This window comes from Tachypleus tridentatus, chromosome 6 (assembly GCF_004210375.1).
Source record: "Tachypleus tridentatus isolate NWPU-2018 chromosome 6, ASM421037v1, whole genome shotgun sequence".
Classification (NCBI taxonomy): Eukaryota; Metazoa; Arthropoda; class Merostomata; order Xiphosura; family Limulidae; genus Tachypleus; species Tachypleus tridentatus.
In genome coordinates, this window is record NC_134830.1 from 105,346,628 (window position 1) to 105,370,511 (window position 23,884).

At 33.1% G+C, this 23,884-nt stretch overlaps 1 protein-coding gene and 1 long non-coding RNA gene across 14 annotated transcripts in view; one reads left to right on the top strand and one right to left on the bottom strand.

The window, feature by feature from the left end:
- Positions 1 to 22,710, top strand: part of LOC143253238 (uncharacterized) — an 88,682-nt gene extending 65,972 nt beyond the window's left edge. For both annotated transcript variants that reach the window (XR_013029462.1, XR_013029463.1), the window contains exon 3: positions 20,923 to 22,710. This is a non-coding gene — a long non-coding RNA (uncharacterized LOC143253238). The remainder of the gene's footprint in view (positions 1 to 20,922) is intronic.
- Positions 1 to 23,884, bottom strand: part of Ten-m (teneurin transmembrane protein Ten-m) — a 354,091-nt gene that overhangs the window by 195,078 nt on the left and 135,129 nt on the right. The gene's annotated exons all lie outside the window — the stretch shown is intronic.

Genomic DNA, 23,884 nt, shown 5'->3' on the forward strand with positions numbered 1-23,884 from the left:
AAATCTAGTTCAATTTAATAGTTTGCACAGGAAGCAAACAAATAAATAGGAATAAAACAATGTATCTTACGTTTTGAAAATACATTAAACTAATCATGTATTCTTTTAAGAAATATATATTTGAGCAACACAATGAAAACATGAAAATGATACGTAATTTATTAAGATCGTTTTGCAAACTTCTTAAAATTATTTTAACGTGAAATGTCTTTTATACAAACTCAAACAACGAATCTGAAGAACGCAGAGCTAAAACTTTCTTAAAATCTCAAAACTGATTGGATAGATTTATCATTTTGACTTTGTTGCGTGTTTTCATTTATACTCTAGTAATATTTAACCTTCCAGGGTTTGATAACATACTCCATCATAATTTTTGTTTATGGTCAAGAAGGCTGTTTACTTTCTAGAAAAAAAACGATGGATTCCAACTCATTGTGAAAAATATTATGTTCAAACACGTATATGTTTTTTGTTTTATTTTATTTTATGTAAAAGACCAATATTTTATTCACATTTCTAAATTAGATTCCTGGCTATTGAACCATTGAAATGTATGTAATAAATAAAAATATTTTTCATTTTAATAAAATTCTTAATTTTTGTATTTCATATTTTATTCCCGATGTCCATAATAAAAGAATCTTATTGATTTTAAATAAAATGGTAAAAAAAGGCCATAACCCATTTTCATGTTATAAAGTTATGTAATAAAAAGTGAAAGTATTGAAACCAAGTTAAACTATTATCAGAGAAGTAGTCTCCCACTGAAACAGCATTAAGTCTACAACGCTAAAATCAGGAGTTTCATTACTCTCGGTAGACAGAGCAGATAGTCCAATGTGGCTTTGCCTTAAGAAAATATACACTTAGAGAAGTAAAAATTATCTCCATGTTGTTTCCGCTGTCGTGCTTTTCATAAAACACTTTGAAGCTCTTTTATAAGCTTTCTAATAAAGCAGTTTCTTAAACTTTATTTTTCCATTGTATAGCACAAATTATAATAAACCATACATAAAATATAAGATCAAACACAATCGCATCTGTTGAAAAGTTATGCCTATAAAATAGAGTAGCCACACCCTAATGGTTATGTTTTCCTTGTTACTTTACTATGAATTAGGTTTAGGACAAAAACAGACACGTGTTGCACGTAATAGGTTGTAAAATAAAAACTTGTTTGTATCTTGTTGAAAAAATTTACGTACTAGTATTCCAGATGGCGACAGCACATTATTATTAACATTTCCTCATATTAAATATAGAATTATAAACAACACGGCCTCTTGAAACGCTTAGATATCATTGTTAATAGAAAGAAACTTATTTTAAAAGACATATACTTTAATATATATATATATTAACCAGTACGGATTTCTACTGCTAGAAACTGAGCAGAGCCCAGCTAATTCTTTGTTCTTAATAGCAAAGAACAATAACGACTAATCAGTGCTTGTAACACTTTGAATAAAAAATGTTATTAATCTGACATAAAATTATATAAACAAATAAACTCATATGACAATAACAAAAAGAAGTAATTACAGTTTATAAATCTGATAAATTATTATTCATTCTTCTTACCTTTGAAAATAACGGATAATAATAATTAAAGCAAAATACTCCAACCAATTGTTAAAAACTTTGTTATTACTCGCGTTTGGGTTATGCATGTTGTTTTTACCTTAAACATGTTGCAGTTGTTACTTTTAAAAGAAACGACAATACATTACATGTGGTATAGTAAGCAATATTCTCAAGAGAAGATAGTTTAAATCACATACACAAAATCAAGTTGTAATACTTGACACATAAATGTCTTGACGCTAGACACGTAAGATTTTTCAAAATATATCCTCTGGTTAACAAGTGTACAATCGATTCTTAAATTTAAGGTACGCTTTGTTGAGCTCGTGCTTTATGCTGTTATTAGTTTCTTAGCATGTTGATTTTTAAACTTTCAGTACGCTTCAACAACACTAACATAAGAAGTTATTTTCACCGAAATATTAGTACCTACATCAGAAAACAACTGTACATAATAAAAAGGTAATACTGTGTAGTCGTTAATCAGTGATGTCGAGAAACCCACTTGTTGAGAAATTTATATGCAAAAACGGCTCGTTTGGGTTGAGAAAATATTTTACATAGAAGAGCGAACAACGTTTCGACCTTCTTCGGTCATCGTCATCGTCATCGTGAACCTGATGATGACCGAAGAAGGTCGAAACGTTGTTCGCTCTTCTATGTAAAATATTTTCTGAACCCAAACGAGCCGTTTTTGCATATAAATGTGTAGTCGTTAGAAAATAATAAACCTAGTTTTTCAATAATCGTAAATGTGTTATTAAAATTATATGTATATGTGTGTTCGTGAGTGTTTGTCTTTTTTTAAACATAAAATGGTACTCTTTATTGTAATTACATGGTAGGGAACTGATAGCATGTCCTGTGTGGACAGATGAATTAATAGGTGGTGATGTACGTGGCTTACACAAATGGAGTCTGGTGGACTTGCACTCTTCTGTGGGTCATTCTCTTGGTGTTAGTTAAAGCAGCAACCTTGGTTATGGTCACATGGAGAAACTAGTAGCTTGTTCTGCGACGGTAGATGAAATGACAAAAGAATGTTAAGGTATGGCAAGTGCTCACTATTAAATCCTGATGGATCCGCACATTACAGTTGCGCAGCTTCTTGGCTGTTTGTTGAATGCGGATGTGGGCGTGTTTAGAAAGACGGTAAATTTGGTCTAAATCCAGTCTCGCTTAGCTTCAGTTTTTGAATTATTAATATTGGTGTCATATGTTTTTAGTGTTTATTTCATTCAGTATATTCCTTTCAGACATCTATTCCTTGGTTTGTATATTGAATAATTTTCATAAGAATCTTTCTTCATAAATGGCATTATTGTAAATCTGGGATAGATTTTTATAAAGTAAATTAGAACGTCTGCTTTATTTAATATATATAAAGGCTTAAAAACATAATTATTCAATAATCTTGTTCGACTCAATCATTTGTCTTTTTTACTATCTTCTTTTTGTTGCTTTTGTTGTTATTGACAATAATTTCCGCGTATCAAATATCTTTCTGCCTTCTTATATTCTTTATGTTTTCCAAGTAATAAGGAATAGCATAGACTAATTTTCTTACAAACACGAATCTTCATGATCAACGTTCATAAATTATGTTCGTAGCTTTGTCTATAAGAATAATATGAATAGCTTTTTGTTACTATATTTGACCAATATTAGACAGACATAAAACTGTATGTTTAATACAATATTACAAAAACTGGAAGAGTTTTTATTATATTAGCATAAATTATCATATTTTGAAGCATCGAAACCTTAATTTTTACAATCATACAAAATAAAATAAATTTAAAGTAGAGAAGAATAAAACTGTAAAAGATGCATTTCAAATCAAATTGCATCCTATAAGCTAGAGAAACATCCAGAGGACATAGATACTGTTATATTTCATACATATGATCACTATACCCAGACAGTATAGCTCACTGCCTCCCAGTGGCTTAGCCGTAAAACTGAAAGATTAAAATGTTAGAAACGGGGCTTAGATACCCGTAGTGGGCAGATCAAAGTTAGTTCATTGTGTATACCATCTCAAAATAGACAATATATACGAGGTCTGTTCAAAAAATACGCGGACTGTTTGAATTGCGCGGCTCCAGTTGGTTCCAGGGGAATCCGCTTGGTGTCGCTAGGTTTGCACAGATCAGCTGATTACGACACCATTTACCGATTACAGATATCTTTATTTGTGTATTAGCTACGCGGTTTTAAGTGAAGTGCGATTTTTTCGTTTGGCGGATTTCAGAATGAGTGACCTGAAGGAGCAACGACTTGCTGTGAAATTTTGTGTTAAACTTGGAAAATCTGCAACTGAAACTTTCGCTATGCTTAACACGGCTTACGGTGATGTTTCTATGAAGCGTACAGCATGTTTCAAGTGGCATGAACGTTTCAAGGATGGTCGACAGTCCATTGAAGATAATGAGCGTCCTGGACGTCCTTCCACGTCCACTGACGACCCACACGTCGACAAAATCAACACCCTGGTGCGAGCAAATCGACGTCTGACTGTCAGGGAGCTTGCTGAAGAGTGTGAGATATCAGTTGGAACTTGTTACGATATTTTGACCGAAAAATTGAAGATGCACCGCGTTGCTGCGAAATTCAGCCCTCAGAACTCGTGAGTTTTTGGCCAAACACTCGATCACTGTTATTCCTCACCCCCATACTCACCTGACCTTGCTCCTTGCGATTTTTCTTGTTCCCCAAATTCAAAAGACCCTTGAAAGGAAGAAGATTTGAGACGATTCCCGAGATTAAGGCAAATGCGACGAAGGAGCTGGAGGACATTACAAAAGAACGTACCAGGACTGTTTCAACAAGTGGAAACACCGTTGGGAAAAGTGTGTGCGTTGGGGAGGAGAATACTTTGAAGGGGTCCCAGACCTGTAGCTTCTAAATAAAGTACATTTTGTTTTATGACGTCAGTCCGCGTATTTTTTGAACAACCCTCGTATATATATGTATATAATATTCTATTGAACGTTCTCCTGTTGCTTAGCTATAAACCTATCGACTTATAACGTAAAAAATGGGGTTTCGTTCCCCATAGCAAACACTGCACCTACAGCCCAATGTGCAAGATACAAAGTTACCAAAAATGGGAATTAGGTGTCCCATATATTACATTTTAATTTTCATAATGTAGGAGATAATAATCTTGTAATAAACGTACATATTTATGATATGCTTTACCGAAATTTATTTCAATATATAGATCAAATTATTATTAGGGCTGTAAATACAACGTGAAGTAATAACAGAATATTATGATTCAGGAAATGTGGTTGTTCTGAAAGTTTGATACGACGTACAATAATGAAGTCAAGGCACATTATAAACGTGTACAATGTGACAGGCTAAACCACAAATGGAGAAATTATTAAATGTATTCAAAAATAATTATTTATTTATTCGAGCACACGAATTTATTAAGGGAAAGAGAAGGGTTAGTAAAAGGAAAGGCAGTGGATACTGAATATTGTGAAAAAAGCTATTTACTTTTTATCAATTGAACGACTTGTATTTAGCAATTACTGCTCAAAAATCAAGCAAACACTGTTTTTATACTTTACTTATATAAAATAACACTCATAATTGAATTTTAGCAATTGTGGTGCGCGATGAAAAGTACTTTCACGAATTAAAAAGAAATTTACAAATAAATGAATATAATGAACTTAAGATTAAAGAGAATGAAATGTTTACCAATAAATCAGCAAACCGACTTCTTGTGTTTGATTAATTATTAACTAGTTAAAGGTATTACTTTAGGGGGTTGCTTATCAAACAGTGTATACTATTGATTATCGATATCAAACATTTCAGTGAGTAGCACACGGGTAGACTTTGCAAACAGAAGTTGGCACAAACATATTATTAAAACTTGGAACCTAAACCTTATCGCTTACATCATAGAAGTTTCCTATGATTCAAGCTATTATAAAAGTCATAGATCTAAGCCGTATCTTTTATAGTTTCTATTTCAGTTTCTTTCAAACCTAGCTTTAAAAACAGAGATAATTTTGAGTTGTCTTAATTACTTATGCCAGTACAATGTTACAGTTGGTAACATAAAACTTAATGTAGCTTTATACCTAGGGCAGTATTTGCTTTAAGGGCTTTGAATTTGTTTTTGTACAACCGAAAAAGAAGCAATACATATAAAATTGTGAAACAGATGAGAGCGCTTTTTGGATGAAAAGTAAAACTATTTTCTGGTATTTTATGAGTTATTTGATATCCATGTATCACCTTTAAAGTAAACAAAAGAAACAGTGTATGAAAGATGTAAGGTCATAGCAAATAACTTTTTTCTGAGGATAAATGAAATAACTGTCAGTTTTTTACCATGGTATATTAACAGAAAAATGTTCACTCTACGTTCATTTTTATGGCATTTTTTTTATAAAACTTAATAGATAAGATATAGATATTCATTTCCTAATCAGTTGTTTTTACTTTTCAATGAAGAATATTTATACCCATACAGGGGGACAGTTCTGCTAGAAAAGTTGTCCTTTTCTTTTGAATCTTGTGGCTTTGTGATAAATAACATTTTATTTGGTGATAGTTATTTTAATTAGGCATTCTTTCACTCTTAAATCTCCTAATAAGTTCAAATATCAAAATGCCGTCTGAGACAGAAGCTGTTTACATGACACATTCTAAGCAGTCAATCATGTAACATTATAAACGATGTGTGAGCACAATGAATTATGGAGCTCTGAAAAGTCATAGACCAACTAGAGATATCCAAATCTCAGCTACAGGTAAGTAGACAACCTATAAGTATATAGCGTGCAAAAAAGCTGTTTGTGCGCACGGTTGCTTGTGACGAACCATCATCTTCGCACGGTTTCTATTTGTTCGGAGCTTAATGGGTAGCCACATAAAGTCAGACATATGCAGTTGTAGCGCTCTACTTGTTGATTTCTTATAAGATAGAGGAGGTGGAAGCAGTATGGGTGTTTTGAAGTTTACTTGTCCACGTGAGAAACGCATTGTTTTTATAATCAATATTCTTTTTTGTCATTATCCCAATAGCATCATTACTTATAATATAATTGTTAGGACAAATAACTTGTAGTAATTCTGAAGACTGAGTGTTGTTTACGAACCATCTAATTAGATTAAGAGACGCACAAAAAGTCACACATTTATTCCCTTGAGCAAGTGAGATTTACTATTGTCGATAGTAATACATACTTTAGACCAATTAGTCAATAAAGAGTTAATATAGAAAGCTAAATTTTCAACTAATATTTCCTATTAAAATAATCTGACTTGACTGTTTTTGAACAATGCTGGGTTTCATTGTGATAAAATGTAAAATGATAGAACATAATTACTCATTTACACTTGTACATACATATAATCATGCTTTATTTGTTACACGTTTCCAAGTGTTACTAGGCCCGGCACGGCCAGGTGGGTTAAGGCATTCAACTCGTATTCTGAGGGTCAAGAGTTCGAATCCCTTTCATCCATGGAGGCGTTATAATGTGACTGTCAATCCCAAAAGAGTAGCCCAAGAGTTGGTGGTGGGTGATGATGACTGGCTGCCTTCCCTCTAGTCTTACACTACTAAATTAGGGACGGCTAGCACAGATAGCCCTCGAGTAGCTTTGTGCGAAATTCAGAAAACAAACAAACCAAGTGTTACTAATAGTTACGAAGCTTACTTGTACTGCCACATTTTAAACTCAGGATCCATTGCCAGAAATCCATATGCTATCAAATTTCTACAATTTAAGACTATTTTAGTGTTGTTGAGAGCTCAAGTCATATTATTAAATTACAGAGAACATAAAATTAACTAAAGCTTCCCTTAAGTGACGTTTTGCTTTATTTTTAGCGGTATTCATAAAATGGTAAAATTTGAAAAAAATTGTTTATAAGCGTAAAGCTACACAAAAGGAGGCCCGACATGGGCAGGTGGTTAAGTCACTCGATTCGTAATCTAAGGGTTGCGGGTTCGAATCCCCGTCACACCAAACATGCTTGACATTTCTGTCGCGGAGTCGTTATTATGTGTGTGGTCAATCCCACTATTCGTTGGTAAAAGAGTAGCCGAAGAGTTGACGGTGGGTGGTGATGACTAGCTGCCCTCCCTCTAGTCTTACGCTGCTAAATTAGGGATAGCTAGCACAGATAGCCCCTGTGTATCTTTGCGCGAAATTCTAAACAAACAAACAAACAAATACACAATAGGTTATCTGTGCTGTTATAATTTCAATTATAAACTCTTACACTTACCGTTCCATAGTGGTTAAGGGTATTGATAATAATATCTTTAAGGAATAACGGTTAATGCTCACGAAATAAAATTTATTATTTCATATTTAAGACAAACCTGCACAATTAGTGAGTAAACCTATAATGAAAATGTATTTATTTATTAATGTGATTGTTTTTTATTAGATTATATCGAGTTTCGATTCTTAGCGTTTTAATTATGAACATTGGAATAACATAAGAATAAGAGCAGATACACTGCTGGCCAAAATCTTAAGGCTGATGAACATAACGAAAAAATATGCATTTTGCGTTGTTAGACTCAACCACTTATTTTAGTAGAGCTCTCGAGAGATGACAATACCAAAAATAAAAATAAAAAACTTTTTTAGCATTTAACGGGGAAAATGTGAACACTATAAAACTAGCCTAAATACCAGCTGGTCAAAAGTTTAAGACCATACTGAAACGAAGCGTTAGTCGGTAAACACGTAACGTAGTCACTTGTGTTCAAGCATTAACGTTGTCAACATCTCCCACTGACATCTCCTGTGTTATATTGGGTAAAAACATGGCAAAGGCTAAAAAGTTGACAGAGTTTGAACGTGACAGAATTGTCGAGCTGCAAGAGCAAGTTCTCCCTCAACATGCCATCGCTGGTGAGATTGGGTGTAGTAAAACGGCTGTTGCAAATTTCTAGAAAGACCCTGACCAATATGGAAAGAGAATTTCAAGTGGTCGGCCCAAGAAAATTTCGCCGGCGTTAAGCAGGAGGATTCGACGAGTTATCCGGCAAGTCATTAACGGATCGTCGAACCATATTAAAGCCCTTACGGACGCAGAATGCAGCTCAAGAACAATAAGACGGTATCTACGAGAAAAAGACTTTAAAAACCGTAAACGTCTTCAAAGATTACGCCTCCTTCCACACACAAAATAGCTCAATTAAACTTTGCTGAGAAGCACCAAACATGGGACGTAGAAAAGTGAACGAAGGTTTTGTTCTCTGATGAGAAAAAATTTAACCTGGATGGTCCAGATGGCTTCCAACGTTACTGGCACGATGAGGATATTCCACCGGAGACATTTTATACACGACACAGTGGAGGAGGTTTCATTATGATCTGGGGTGCTTTCTCTTTCCATGGAACAATGGAGCTTCAGGTGATACAGGGGAGTCAAACAGCAGTTGGCAACATTGGCATGTTGGAATGAGCATCTTTATTGACTGAAGGTCCTCGCATTTGTGGAAGTGACTGAATCTTTCAACAGGACAACGCTGCAATCCACAAGGCCCGTAGGACAAAGGACTTTTTCATGGCAAATAACGTGATTCTTTTAGACCATCCAGCGTGTTCGCCCGAACTGAGCCCATTGAAAATGTTTGGGGATGAATGGCAAGGGAAGTCTTTAGAAATGGACGTCAATTCCAAACCTAGTAAATGTTTGAAGTTATTCGCATTGACGGCCGTGCAGTTCACTACTGAGACCTCTTGTTGGGCATTTCTTACTCTGTTTAGAACTTCTTTTTGGTACGGTCTTAAACTTTTGACCAGCTAGTATTATTACTGATTTCATAGTGTTCATATTTTCCCTATTAAAGGCTAAATTTATTTTTTATTTTTATTTTCCCTTTTCTTATTTTCATCTTTCGAAGCTCTATTCAAATAAGTGGTTTAGTCTAACAACGCAAAATGCATATTTTTTTATGTTGGCCTTAAGATTTTGGCCAGCAGTGTATATAGATTGCAAATGCTCTGGTTACATTCGAATTTGAGCTATTGTTGAACAAATTAAAATATGAACCTTTATATAACAAGTTCTGATTTTTTTCCTTACTTCTTTCATTGACATTCTTCTATAACGCTTCAATTCGGCCTTCATTCAAGGTTCGTCAAGCGTTAATGTAACTTTTCAAAAGAAGTTGACCGCTATTCTTGTTAAGCTTGAAAATCAAGCGATTCTTTTATAGAGAATAAAGGCGTCTTTCAAATCTCCGAGCATATGTATAATGAATATTGCATGAGATAGTAAACTAACTTCGGTACTTACGCATTACAAACGAAGCTAAAAAAATAAAAAGAAAGTTTCTTGCCGGCATCTAACGGTATCCACCTTTTGTAGAATGTCAGAAACTTGGTGCTAAAGGAATAGTTATCATCCTGTCTTGAATAGAGTTTTACCTTCTCCCCCAAAAATAAAATAATATAAAATATTCAGTTTGATTTGATTTAGGTTAGTGCAAAATCTACCTAAATTCTAACCCTAGCATAGTCCAATAATAAGGGCTGCTGAGCTGGCGCAGACGCCACAGAATTAAGGATATAAGGGAAACAGAGATATACAATCGCATTATCAATTCTTTTTAAACCGTTACTACAGACTCCAGCTGTCCGATCTACTCAACGTAATAGTTTGTGATTACAGCCGTTCAACTAAAACCGAAAGAAAATTTGATTATTTTATTGGTGGCAAGAAAATAAGGGTTGGCGAGAGGTTATAAACATTTTAATGAAGTTGTTACACTATTCGTTTCATTTATCTTCTTTTTTTCTATCAAATAAAACAGAAATGAAATCCTGCTGTAGTTTTCGTATTTTTAATCAATTTCAGTAGCATTCTCAGATTTTAAATTAAATACAAAACACTGGTGAAGAGCGGAAAATATATTTCTCGTTGAATGTTTCAAGAGTAAGTTGATTTCATTTAAAAATTAATTAAAGAAAATGTTATGCAAAAAGATACACAATGGACTATTGTTACTCTGCCTATTGCGGGTATTTATACCCAATTTTTAAAGCTATAAGTCCTCAAATAACTCGCTGTGGTACCAAGGGACAAAAATAAAACCCTTTGCCATTACAAAACTGTATTATCTGTTGACAAGGCGCCCACTCTTCCAAACCCTGTGGTCAACCCTGTATGAGGGTTTATAACACAAATATTGGGTTTTTATACTCGTTATGAACAGAACAGAGATACCTTATTTTGTAATCTTTTTTTTTTTTTACTACAAACAAAGAAATAAGCATCGACAAAGTGAAATAAGTAATGTGTCATACTTTCTTCAAACTAAATATTGCAATCGTTTTTTAATCAACATCTTGACTATACAGAACATTTTCAAAGGAAATAAAATCAAAATCTGGATAATACAGAACATTGTCAAGGGAATCGTTGCCTATCACTCTAACCCTTAATTTCGTATATCTCGTATTTTGTGCCTGTTTATATATTTTTTGTTTTCCTGACTTTTTCCTTGTTGTGTGTATTTAGCATGAGTAACAAAACAAAACAAAAGATGACACTTATCTCAAACTGTCTCTCATTGCTTTGCTTTGACTGATAAATTAAGATCCTTTATTCCCCCAAGAAGCATCTAGGTTTGTAATAACAACGGGTTTCATATTCATACATATATAACTTTTGTGTTTGTATAGGTTTTTCCTGAGGAATTTATACTTCCTTCAAGTATCAAATTACTGAGCCTCGTAAAATATTAAAAAGTTGGAAATTATATTTCCTTCACAGCAAAATCCTCATTGTCAACAGACTTAGACTAATATTTACTTTATTATAGTAAATCAACAATACTAACTTCTGTTGATATCTTTGTGTTATTGTAGTATTTTGTATAAAATCTAGGTGAATAAATGCTAATTCTAGCCAAAGACAAAAATACTTATAAGAAGGTAAAATGAAAGTGGCAACCCATATAAATTGAAGCATGTAATTCCAAGTCTCTGCAAACTAAGCATTATTGATACTTATTGTTATGTTAGGTAATCATGTAAGTACTTAAGAGACTTTATTGTAATACATATCGGTTGCATTAAGTTTATTATGAAAATTGAGGCAACATTAGTTGAATTCGTAGATAAAAGGCTCATTTTACTAAACCATCTTGTCATACAAGAGCAGTTTGCTTGCTTTATCTCAGATGTTAGTAACTGCAGAGGAATTCTGTTATTGATTTTAACCTCAAAATAGAGATCTCGAGTTCTTTGAAGTGCATAAATTACTGAATCGATAAAAGGAAGGAGCAGTTGCCAATACGTTTAACATTTCTGATAAAAATCACCTAAACTGGAGGTTTCTTTTCGCTTTATTCTTAATTTTGTCCATTTTTGATCACACTTTAGATTTGTGGAAAACGTGACATTTCAAAGTTACCTTTTAATCAGTGATGTCGAGAAACCCACTTGTTGAGAAATTTATATGCAAAAACGGCTCGTTTGGGTTTGTTCGCTCTTCTATGTAAAATATTTTCTCAACCCAAACGAGCCGTTTTTGCATATAAAGTTACCTTTTGTCTCCAGTAAATTTATACCCAAAGCCTTTCCCACAATGCAAGAACTCGTCAGTTTGGCTTGACGATAAGAGACAAAATTAAGAGAAATGGGAAAAAAAAATGAATTTTACGTAAATTTTTATTATCACAAATAATAGTAGTACTGGTTTCTAATGCTTTGCAAGATTTTGGTGTTTCGTAAGTTTCAGAGTCATATACAACACACATAAATAGCGTTTCAGAAACAATTGCTGTTTATGTTGTTTAGCATTTTAGAGCATAGAAAAAATAGAACAACAGCTGTCTTACGTCATAATATTTCCTAAATCATTTTCATGTACGTTACAATTTCTAAAGAAATTTATAATAAATGTATAATACACAAAAATTACATGTGTTGCATTTACATAATCTAAACGTATACGACAATCTTTGATATAAAAAGTGAACTAGAAAACAATAATATAAAGTTAAAACATCAAAGTTGGAACAAAATTTCACAATTAAATATTTTCTTTATAACCTTCGTTCCACGAAATAACGTAATTTATTATTTATTTCAACACGGGTTACATTTTACAGGTCAACTTTAAAATTTTAAAACTTTTCTTCCTTATTTTTGTCGCAATATGAAGAGTTAAAAACCTCCAACCTAAAAATGTTCAGTTACTCGATTTCATACAATAATTTAAAGTATCGGGAAAGTAACCCTTACCGAAATAAATAAAAAAAAATTATGATAATTTAGATTTGAAATGTCGACTTAGCTTATGAAGATAAGCATACTTTTACGAAGTTATATGGTCTTAATAACTTATGAAAAAACAACTCTATGAATCATAATGTTTTATTGACGGATTCAGATTCTCACATGATAGTTTTGACTCTTGAAAAACACAAAAATTATATGTATTATAAATATAACTAACAATATATTTATAATGAGTATATATACTCATGCTACCGCATTATTGTGTTTTTCATTTTTATAAAAAAATAAATCTTCAATTTTATTTCTATTATCTATGAAATTAAAATAGTTATACTTATTTAACTATCAATATGTTGTTCTGTTCTTTTTCTGTATCACCATTACGTTGTTTCAATATTATAATTCTACATGTTAACGAGCAAGGATTTACAACTGATTATTAGAAGCATTTTTTTAGTAGAAGAATATATTTTTTCTAAATATACTAACGTAAAACTAAATACGATTCAAAGAATAGATTTACATTTGTTAAATATTTCGTATTATATTTTCATCTCCTTGTCATTTCGTGTACTATATTATACAGAAAGTTTTTGAGTAAAATAAGAGTACTGCAAACGTGTTATTTCTAAATACACTACTAACAAACGCTCAATACTTTGTTCAAACTCTACCCGACAAGTATTATTAAAAAAAAATTGAAATTAAAATGAGTCAAAATCATTGTTCACACTAAGGTGCTTAAAATCACAGTTAACATTAAGATGCTTTCCGATTCATCAAACGCTTACTTTTGTACGTTACAAGCAGATGCAGTCACGCTAAAAATTTTAAAATTTCCATAATACAAAAGTTAGTTATCAGACACAAGGGAAACTGACGGTTATACATAAATGCTCATTTTCTTTAGATCTTAGACTGGGAAAAATATATTAATCTATTAAATAAAAAGCACTACATTGCTCAATAAATGTTATATATTAATAAAAAAAACAAAGTAGCTGCAGGCGTGGCACATCCAGGTGGCGAACGCACTCGACTCTAAATCTGAGGGTCGCACTCATACTCACCCTTTCAGCCGTGGGGGCTGAAATAATGGTACGATCAATCCAACTATTCATTAGTAAAAGAGTAGCCCAAGAGTTGGCAGTGGGTGGTGATGACAAGCTGTCTTCCCTCTCGTCTTACTCTGCTAAATTAGAGACGGCTAGCGTAGATAGCCCTCGTGTAGCTTTGCACAAAATTCAAAAACAAACAAACAAGTAGCCGCCATTACGAATCTCCGCGTTGAATCTTAAAAATAGCATAATTAGAAGTTTGAGTTTTTGTTATAAGTAAAATATTGTATTTTATATATTGGAAAATTCTTATATTTCAATCGAAACTTCTTTGTTTTCAAGCTAAAAGTACCACTTAAAATTACAAAGTGATTTCTATGAAAGCCATATTATTATTAATGCTGAACACTTAGTGCGAAAACATGATACAGTTTATTAGTGAACTTAGAAATATCTCTATATACTGGATAAAGCCATCGGTCAGTTTGCCAATTACTATAACCTTTAAGGCAATTCACGGTCATCACTGTCACTGTTGGTAACTAACACTTACCAAGCATGATCGGTGATTTATTACATTTTAATTGTTTTAGAATGGCTATATCTTGTCGCTATGGAAACGAATTCTGTTTGGAGCAAAAAGCAAGGATGCATACAAATTAATTATAAACGACATGGTCTGAACGATCCCACACACACGTATCTAGAGAGTGCACGAGCACGCCATGTTCGGAGAAAACGTGACGTGATAACATAACTACACTAGGCGTATTTATTGTAAGTCTTTGAGCTAAAACGTACACAGGTAATTTTTTTGGCAGACAGCTGAAAGAATTGTCTTCGCATTCATATGTTTTAAGACTTACTAATGGCTCTGACTATAAACCAAGTGGTTGTGTTTCACCAATCCCGGGGAACTGCTGCCAAAAGTTGTGTTCTTTTTGGTGATCAAAAATCAGTAATCCCTTATACTTTTACTAAATAATGATTTGGATACAAAAGCAAAAATCTAAGTTGGCTTGTTTTGAAATTTTAACCCTTGCAGGTATACGTTCAAGTTCTTTATATTACATTGTTCATGTTGCAATTACATGCAAAGTGCTGATTATAGAGACATATGATGGATCTGAAATTTATATTTCAATTTTTCCGTGACTAAAAACATAAAGAAAGGCTGTTGAAAGGAAAGATTTTGCATAATTGTATCGACGGAACTATATCTATTCTACAATATTTGACAGTTCCACCATGGCCAGGTGGTTAAGGCGCTCGACTCGTATTCTGAGAGTCGCGGGTTTCAGTCCCCGTCACACCAAACATGCTCGCCCTGTCAGCCGTGGAAGCGTTATAATGTGACGGTCAATCTCACTATTCGTTGATAAAAGAGTAGACTAAGAGTTGGCGGTTGCTGGTAATGACTAGCTGTCTTCCCTCTAGTCTTACACTGCTAAATTAAAATGGCTAGCGCAGATAACCCTCGTGTATCTTTGCGCGAAATTCAAAACAAAACCAAATCTACAACTCTTGACAAGTCCCATCATGGCTAGGTGGTTAAAGTGCTCGACTCGTAATCTGAGAATTTCGTGCTCAAATCCCCGTCACAACCAAACACGCTCGCTCTTTCATCCGTGGGGGCGTTATAAAGTTACAGTCAATCTCACTATTCGCTTTGCAAAGAGTAGCCCAAGAGTTGGCGGTGGGTGGTGATGACTAGCTGTCTTCCCTCTAGTCTTACCCTGCTAAATTAGGGACGGATAGCGCAGATAGACCTCATGTAGCTTTGCGCAAAATTCAAAAATAAACAAACAGCACTTGACACTTAATCCGAAGATACATTGTGAACACTTCAATAAAAACAAAAGGAAATATATTTTTCTACTTTTTAAATGATAAGATTTTCTTATCATTTCGTTGTGAATTATTATAAATGTGGTTCACGATACCCATATTTCCTTAGGATAGCATTGAATGACAGAAATTACAAACTTACATCATAGTTTTGTCATGCCAATTTAATATTAATTCATATTAAAGTTAGTATATGGAGCTATTTGCATGTATAATTTATTGCTTGGCGGATTAACGCAAGTGAGGTCTTTGAAATTATTTACAGAGTCTCATGAACTTCTGTAGCTATGCATGTTAATTCTTTTCTATCTCATCTTGTCTCGTTTTAATTTAGTATTCAAGAGACACCAGGGATTTCTGCAGGGGGGTTTCTAGCAGGACTAGAATTATCATCAAATAATACGACAGCTTAGTGGATTCATGACCATAAGGTGCGAGAACAGCAGCCGTAACAAACGCGCTAAATGCGATTACTTCGGCCACCCGTCATTCTATAGACTATTGTGATTCTTATTAATATTTCACGCCTTTCTCACCTTCAGTTTTCACGTAAGGAAGCTCAGCTCTGTTTTCCTTCCCACGAACATGTTCATGTCGTCACTACGCAAAAAAAAAAGAGCCTATGTTAACATTAGATATCGTATTTAGGATCGACCATTTGATATTCGATATTCATGCTCTATCAGATAAAGCAGTCTTCCTCTGGGAGCAAACATACGGTTTAGGCAACTCAGAAGCCAAAAAAGAGTTCCAGATATCACAACCATGCTTCTTTGCTATTACGCAGCAGGTTCTCTCTTTTCGCAGACACGCTGACGACTAATATATTCATATAAAGTCCCTACTTTGATGGATTTTGCAAATACGGGTTTTGTCATAAAAACCATAACAGTACGAAAGCAACCAAGAAAACTTGATTTTTTTCTGCTGATGCCATCCAATGAAAACAATCATTGGAAGTGAAACGTTTCAACATTGCCGTCGTGTTCTGAGCAACTTGTAACGATTGAAACTCAGATAGTATAACGAGAAACTATAAAACTGCAAGTGATAAATAATACTTTGATATAAAACTCTTACTGCTATAACTCCACGATATAAATGAAAATACTTTGAGTGATATCAACATAGAACTGTAAGAAAAAATGTGTGCGAAATTCAACAAACTCTTGGAGAAACAAACCTCTATCGGTATAAGAAGGATTCGAAGACACGTATCTGCCCTTCTATATTTCAATACTATGTAGCCTACAAAGAAATAGAATCCGTTACAATACATAATGACTAACAAGTGTCTCTTTATATAAAGAAATTCACGAAAGAAGAAGCTACGTTGGAAATTTCGACTTGTCTTTGAAAAACATAGAATTTCAAACATTATTACTTGATATCTGATAAGTTTCTAAGGGTGAGCTTCGCAGCTCTAAACATTACTGAAAACATACCAACATATACATTATTTTAAAAGGTATATTCACGGCATATACAATACCATAAATGCTGTTGAGTGTAACTTTTTAAATACGTATATGTGTATATATGTGTGTGTGAATTTTCTCCTCTAAATTAGTGTGTGGTACTCCCTCTTTTCAAATAAACTTGTAATCCTATTAAATACTCAAAAATGTTCATTACTGCACGAAGAACTTCAATGGCGTGCATACATAAAGTATATGCAAAACGGCCGTTCAGCTTAGGATCATGTGAACGTATAGCGTATGGTATGAAGCTAACTTATGATAAAGTATATTCTATTACTTATGAGTAATCAGCGCTGAAGAGCATCACTAAGACATTTACATTAACTTCAATCTGCAATAAAATATGAAAAGTTCACAAGCAATCCGTGTGCTAAATGCTAAATATTAAACAGAATATTAATTTCGAAATTAAATAACAATTTATCTACACGGTTTGTGTTTGATATTTAGTGCACTGGATTCGATCTTAACTATTATAGTTTATATATGGGCTCAAAATATTGAGCACAATTTTGTTGTAATGGTCCACGAACCACCTCGAATTTTACACGCCAGGAACGCAAGTTTCTAGATCACACCTGGCCGTTTTGCTTTAAAAATAAAAGTGTAAACAAAATCTTAAATATTTATATAAAGCATGCGTCAAATAAAAGTACTCAAAGTGCAAAATATTCCACTGATGGTTACTGTCCAAAAAGTCATAACAAGCGTTTTAATACTTTGTCCTCCAGAGTTTCAGTACTTTTATCACGAATTTAAGCCAATGTAGCGTACTGTGCAAAGTGAACTATTCTTTTCTATAAATATAAAAAAAATATATAGGCTATTCAACACATCTCTGTATTTTACCTTTGGTGTATTAAATCATCCTTTACTATACAAATTGTACAACTTGATGAAATTTTATATACAACATACACTGTGTCAACACGTATACTTCGCAGCATTATTTCCTAGACAGATTATCGAGATGTTCATCAAGTGTGATATCTAAAGTATTATTTGTGGTGGTTGTGTAGGTCAGTAGCCTCACTGTTGATCATTCAGTTGTGCTATGTTCAGTTTGTGTTTGTTTTGCACTATATGTGTGAAAAACTGCATAAATCAATACTAAAGGCTTATTCCCTGGCGAAAAATTTAGACATATTCATCATACATCATTTTCGGTTTTTATATATAATAATCTTTTTTTATATAATTTAACAACAAAATAAAATATATAAAACTCCAACATTTGTTTTTATTCGTTTAGCATTTTATTTTAAAAATTAGATCAGTTTCAGCTCCCCTCGGACAAATTTTGTACTCTTTGACAGGGAAATCTGGCTACCCCACTGATCAGTATATATCTATAAACTTGTGAGACCTTAGAAACAGTGTTTTTATTTTAATGATTGACATAATAAATAATAACTTACAATTCAAGTACATTGTTGTATTTCCCTTTATTTCTATGATAATTATTATTACTTCAACAAAATGAACCAGAGAATAAGGAATGTGATGCAAAAAGTGTTTGGTAATTACACACATTAAACCGGATTCTTAAAAACTACACATTTATATACATATAATGAATTTTGGGTCACTAAATCAAATCATATCTTATCACGTATGTTATATGCTTGGACTTTTCCACTTAGAGGCTTCAATACGTACGCTCAGGACGGGCAGTGTTCCCCAAAATTTAGAAAACACTGCTGTTGCACATTATTTAACTAAGTCATGGAATTTTAGAATAATGTAATTATACGTACAGAAACGTACAGAGGTTAACAATAAGTTAAAAGGTAGTTTGGAATGGAAATGTTAACACAATTTAAAATGTATGCTAGTTTCCTGACGTCTAAAGTCTTTGTTATATTATTAAAATATGATGTGAAGGAACAGCCTCAATTAAGACGGAATATATTCATTGCATTTATAGCGAGTTTATTGTTTTCCGTAAAAAGCGAGTCACTCTCTGGAGATTTCACTATCAAATGCACAAGATATGAAGCGTTCTTTTCATTCTAATGTTTGCTTTTTAGCACAAGCATTATGGAAGAGAAAATGTCCCTCAATAGACACATTCGTGTTGCTGCTTCTTTAATTGTTACCAAGCCATCGTGAAAACGATACTGCATCTAATCCTCTCGAGTGTACTGTTGGTCTCTATTCCGACGCGATTGTCATAACGTAAATGCAGACATGTTTTGTTTAATTTCAACTAATTAAGGCTTCAGCTAAATCTCCTTAAATTAACAGCTAATTTATCCACATTGAATGGTCCCCCTGAGCAAAGAATGGAAAGTTACAATTAATATTCCCACACGGACAGTTCACTTTGTTACCCCCAAATAAAATTCTTATGTCTATGGTACACCCAGATTGTCTTTCTGCTTTTGTATAGTGCTGGAAAATGTTTGGTATTTCAAAATGCCTTCAAAGCTGTAACATAAAGAATTATCTTCCTCATGAATGAAACATTAATGCAACCTCTTGAGAGGTCTATCAAAAATTGGCGTCTTTTATTTTCATATCAACTATACTATCATCGAATAAACAGACGGCAACTAAACCTGATTCCTCTCTCAGGAGTCACTTAAGTAAGTATTTACTAAAACACTTAAATTTGTTCTTTTCACTGGTAATTATATAATCCCTTCGCGTCGAGCACTTCCATCTTTCAGTAATGTGCGATACCTCTGCGATACCTCTAATTTACCGTTTATAATATCTCCCAGCACGCAACATTCAGAGCCAGGGTTCGAACAATTATTCTAAGCCTGTGTACCCTGAAAAGTATGTTAATTTAACGTGCTTGCATACACTATTCCTTAATTATGATAGCTCTATCCAATTATTTTGTAACTTCTTATTGCCCTTAAAACAATAGCGTTCATTTTGTTTCCAAGTAATTACTCCAGAGACTCGTAACATATCTCACACTTGTCGTTTTAAGAGTTGGATATGACAATAAATTTCAATTGTGTTCATATACTCACCACTCGCTTGTCCTACAGTTGTTTGGTTTTATATTTTAATATGAAGACTATTAAAATATATCGATGTTATTAAAGCTGAGCTAGAAACAAAAATTAAAAAGCTGTCCTCGAAAGAACGCTTCACTGAACAAATAGAGTACATGCAGAAACATCATCCCAAACATCTTGTTTTTATAGCACTTTTAACATAATTTTTAAAATAAGAAACTGTGTTTGTGCTGCAAATTTTGTAGCTAAGATAATCATAAAATTATATGTTTTCTTTTTCTTGTTTTACTACTCTTCTGTTAGCCTCAGTAAAAATCTTAATAAATACATCTAAGCCAGCTTGCATAAGTTTCCCGCCAGCTAACACTTTTCCTTGCCCTTAACATCATTGTTTTACAGAGGCGTGTTAGTTATTGACAAATTACTCCTATTGGATCAATAATTAACAATCACCATAACAAATTAGATACCACAAAAACATACACATGTTCGTAGGCGTAAGAATATGTGCATAAAGCGTTTAAAATAATATCATTAAATAGATATGTAACTGGAATCAGTCTTATATGTTCCAAAATATATTAACATAGAAAAACTGATGGAAGCGTAAAGAATCCTATTTAAACAAAGTTGTATTGACGTTACTTTAATTAAGTGTCTGGCACACAAGAAAATTGTCAATGATCTGAGGTTAATTTTCTTGTATATTTTTGTTTCAAAACAGATTCGGAGTCTATGCGATGCATTCGACACCAAAGGGGTTCATTTGTAACTGTCACCGAAGTGTTGACAATTACACCTGATTCAGTATGCACATGCATCAAAAGAACTAATGACAAGGCAGAGAAGAAACCCACTCAAAAAGAAACCGAAGAAGAAAGGATTTCAATCTACGTCCCGATCAGATCGTCAGTTTGTTGAAGCTTGTTCGTAAGGGGTATTGTTAAGTGTAGGCCTGTCAAAACCAGTCTGCACAAGATAAAGCACTTCTGCTCTTCCTGGTGTAGAACTCCTGATTTTTGTTTATTTTTGTATTTGTAAAATATCAAGTTGTCATTACGGACAGGCAATTCTACATAGATGAAAAAACTAACAAAAACAGAAAACAGTATATTGGTGAATGGAAAGAAATGATGTATCTTTAAGAACATTAAAATGTTTTCTCGCCAAATACAATCTGTTGATCCTTACTACTGCTTACCGGTTATATTGATCATCTGAATGCATACCGTTTCTTATGACACACAATAAGTATTAATTTAATTTTTATTGTTCTACCCCTTTTATTGTACAATCACAGTAGATTTTACGTTAAATATGGGCTTCGTCATTAACAGAATGTTAAAAATACTTTTCTAAAAGAAACAGAGAGAGAGAATACAAAGTTATAAGAAATAGATACTGTTAAGTATTTATCATGAATGAAAACTTTAGCGTCTCGCACGAATGAATGAAATAGGAAAGTTTGCGTGCAGAGAAAAATAATAAATGGCAGATTTTATTATTTTATTTTTATATCTTATTACTATAGTGTATCTAATTGCGAAAGAAAAGCTTCTTATATACACAAACAACAAGAGTTTGTGAGAATATTTAATTATTAATTAAATATCCATCCCTAATTCTGAAGCGATAGATTGGAAGGATAGCACCTACTGTAAACTCGTGAGCTGCCCTAATAGTATAAGTGGGATTTAACTCCTGTAATGCTAGCATTACTCTAAAGTGAGGATATATACATATGCATTACGGACCACAGAGCCAAGATTGGACATTAGCTTCGCTAAAATTAAACCATAGTAATTATTAGTTCTAGTTATTATAAGTGTGGTGATGGATTTTTCATGATATATACGTTCAATGAATCTGATAAAGTCGTGCATTTGAATGTATAAGCCAAGTAACCTTCAAGTAAGTGTCTTTATCAAAATCATCTCAAAATAATATTCATTCTATCGAAGCAACGATTTCTTTGTTTGTTTTGAATTTCGCGCAAAGCTACTCGAGGGGTATCTGCGCTAGCCGTCCCTAATTCAGTAGTGTAAGACTAGAGGGAAGGCAGCTAGTCATCACTACCCACCGCCAACTCTTAGGCTACTCTTTTACCAACGCCCCCACGACTGAAAGAGCGAGCATGTTTGGTGCGACGGGGATTCAGAACCCGCGACCCTCGGATTACGAGTCGAACGCCTTAACACACTTGGCCATTCCGGGTCCAGAAGCAACGAAAGAGTTAATGTACGAGAACATTCTTGCGCATAAACCAAAAATGATCATCAGACATTTTCGTTAATATTTGTTTCAGATAGAAAACACCAGTAAATCAAAAAATAAATCAAAAGATTTTGTAATAAGATCAGGAGTTAAAAAAAAGGTTTTGTATTAACACCACGAAATCAGATAAAGTTTTGTAATAACACCGAAAGATATATTCACTGAGCCACTGCGCAAAACAAGTAAGCTAACTTTTCTGGCGCAATATTAAAAAAATAGAATAAATATTATATATTTTATTATTTTTGTGTCATTTTTACATTGCTTTGGTATTCATAAAAATGTCTTTTTATGTTATCTTTGGCATTTGTATTCTTCAAATTTCATTGAAGTAATTGGGGGCAAAAGTTATCTGACAAAAATATGAGTTTCCTTAAAAACGTAGATAACGTTAACGTGTTTTACAGTAATGAACTAATACTTTTGTTTTACATCAATGATTACTGAGAAGAGGTCGTAAGGAATTCATTAACTATATCATTTTTTCATTATCGTGTCTCTAAACGTTGAGACAAAACTCAGGAATTTACCTCAATTTTTTGTAATACTAAGGACAGTCAACATTAAAATATATTCATCATCAATAAATTTGCTGTAAAAGATAATTAGGTTGGTTGATTAATTATCTGAAAATAATTCTGTATTATAACTCAAGGTATTTTAACATGTTAACAGATTATGCAGCTTGACTGTATAAGGAAATATAATGATAACTGGGCTTACAGAAGTGGGAAAAAAGGTATTTATATATATTTCATTAACGTAAGACCAAGATGTATTCTGCTCGTTTTGTCAAATGCTTTAATCTGTACCTAAAATTCTATTAAACTAATGAAAACCTTAAAATGCAATGTAATTTTTTTTGAAATATGTAAAACGTAAAATAATGTTAAAGATTTTAGACTGGATATTAACTAAAAGTATACTAATGTATTCTACAAACTGCATGTGATTTTAATATTTTCCGACATTACTGAAGATTCTTATATTTCTAATCAACTCCTCTCCAGAGAGCGCTAGGGGTGGTATTATTACTATAAATCGTTTTTTTTTCATTGTATATTGCAATATTTGTGATTCATAATGAAAAATGCTTGTGTGAAAGGTCTCTATGAATTGATTCACAACACCAGTGAACTAATAACACACAGTGTGATTGCTGTTATCGTACTCGTAGAAGATTATCAAATAGTATTTCTATCTTTCGGTGTGACATTTCAAAAATGTATTTAACTAGCACATAAGTAATATACAGCAAATGTTACTAGACAATTAGCCCTATGCGACTAATACAATTGATATTATAAGTATTGACACTAAAGCCGGTTGAAGCCAATTTAATTATTATTCGTGATGATCTGAAGATGACCTAGGAAGGTCGAAACATTGTTCTCTTCTTTATTAATAAAAGT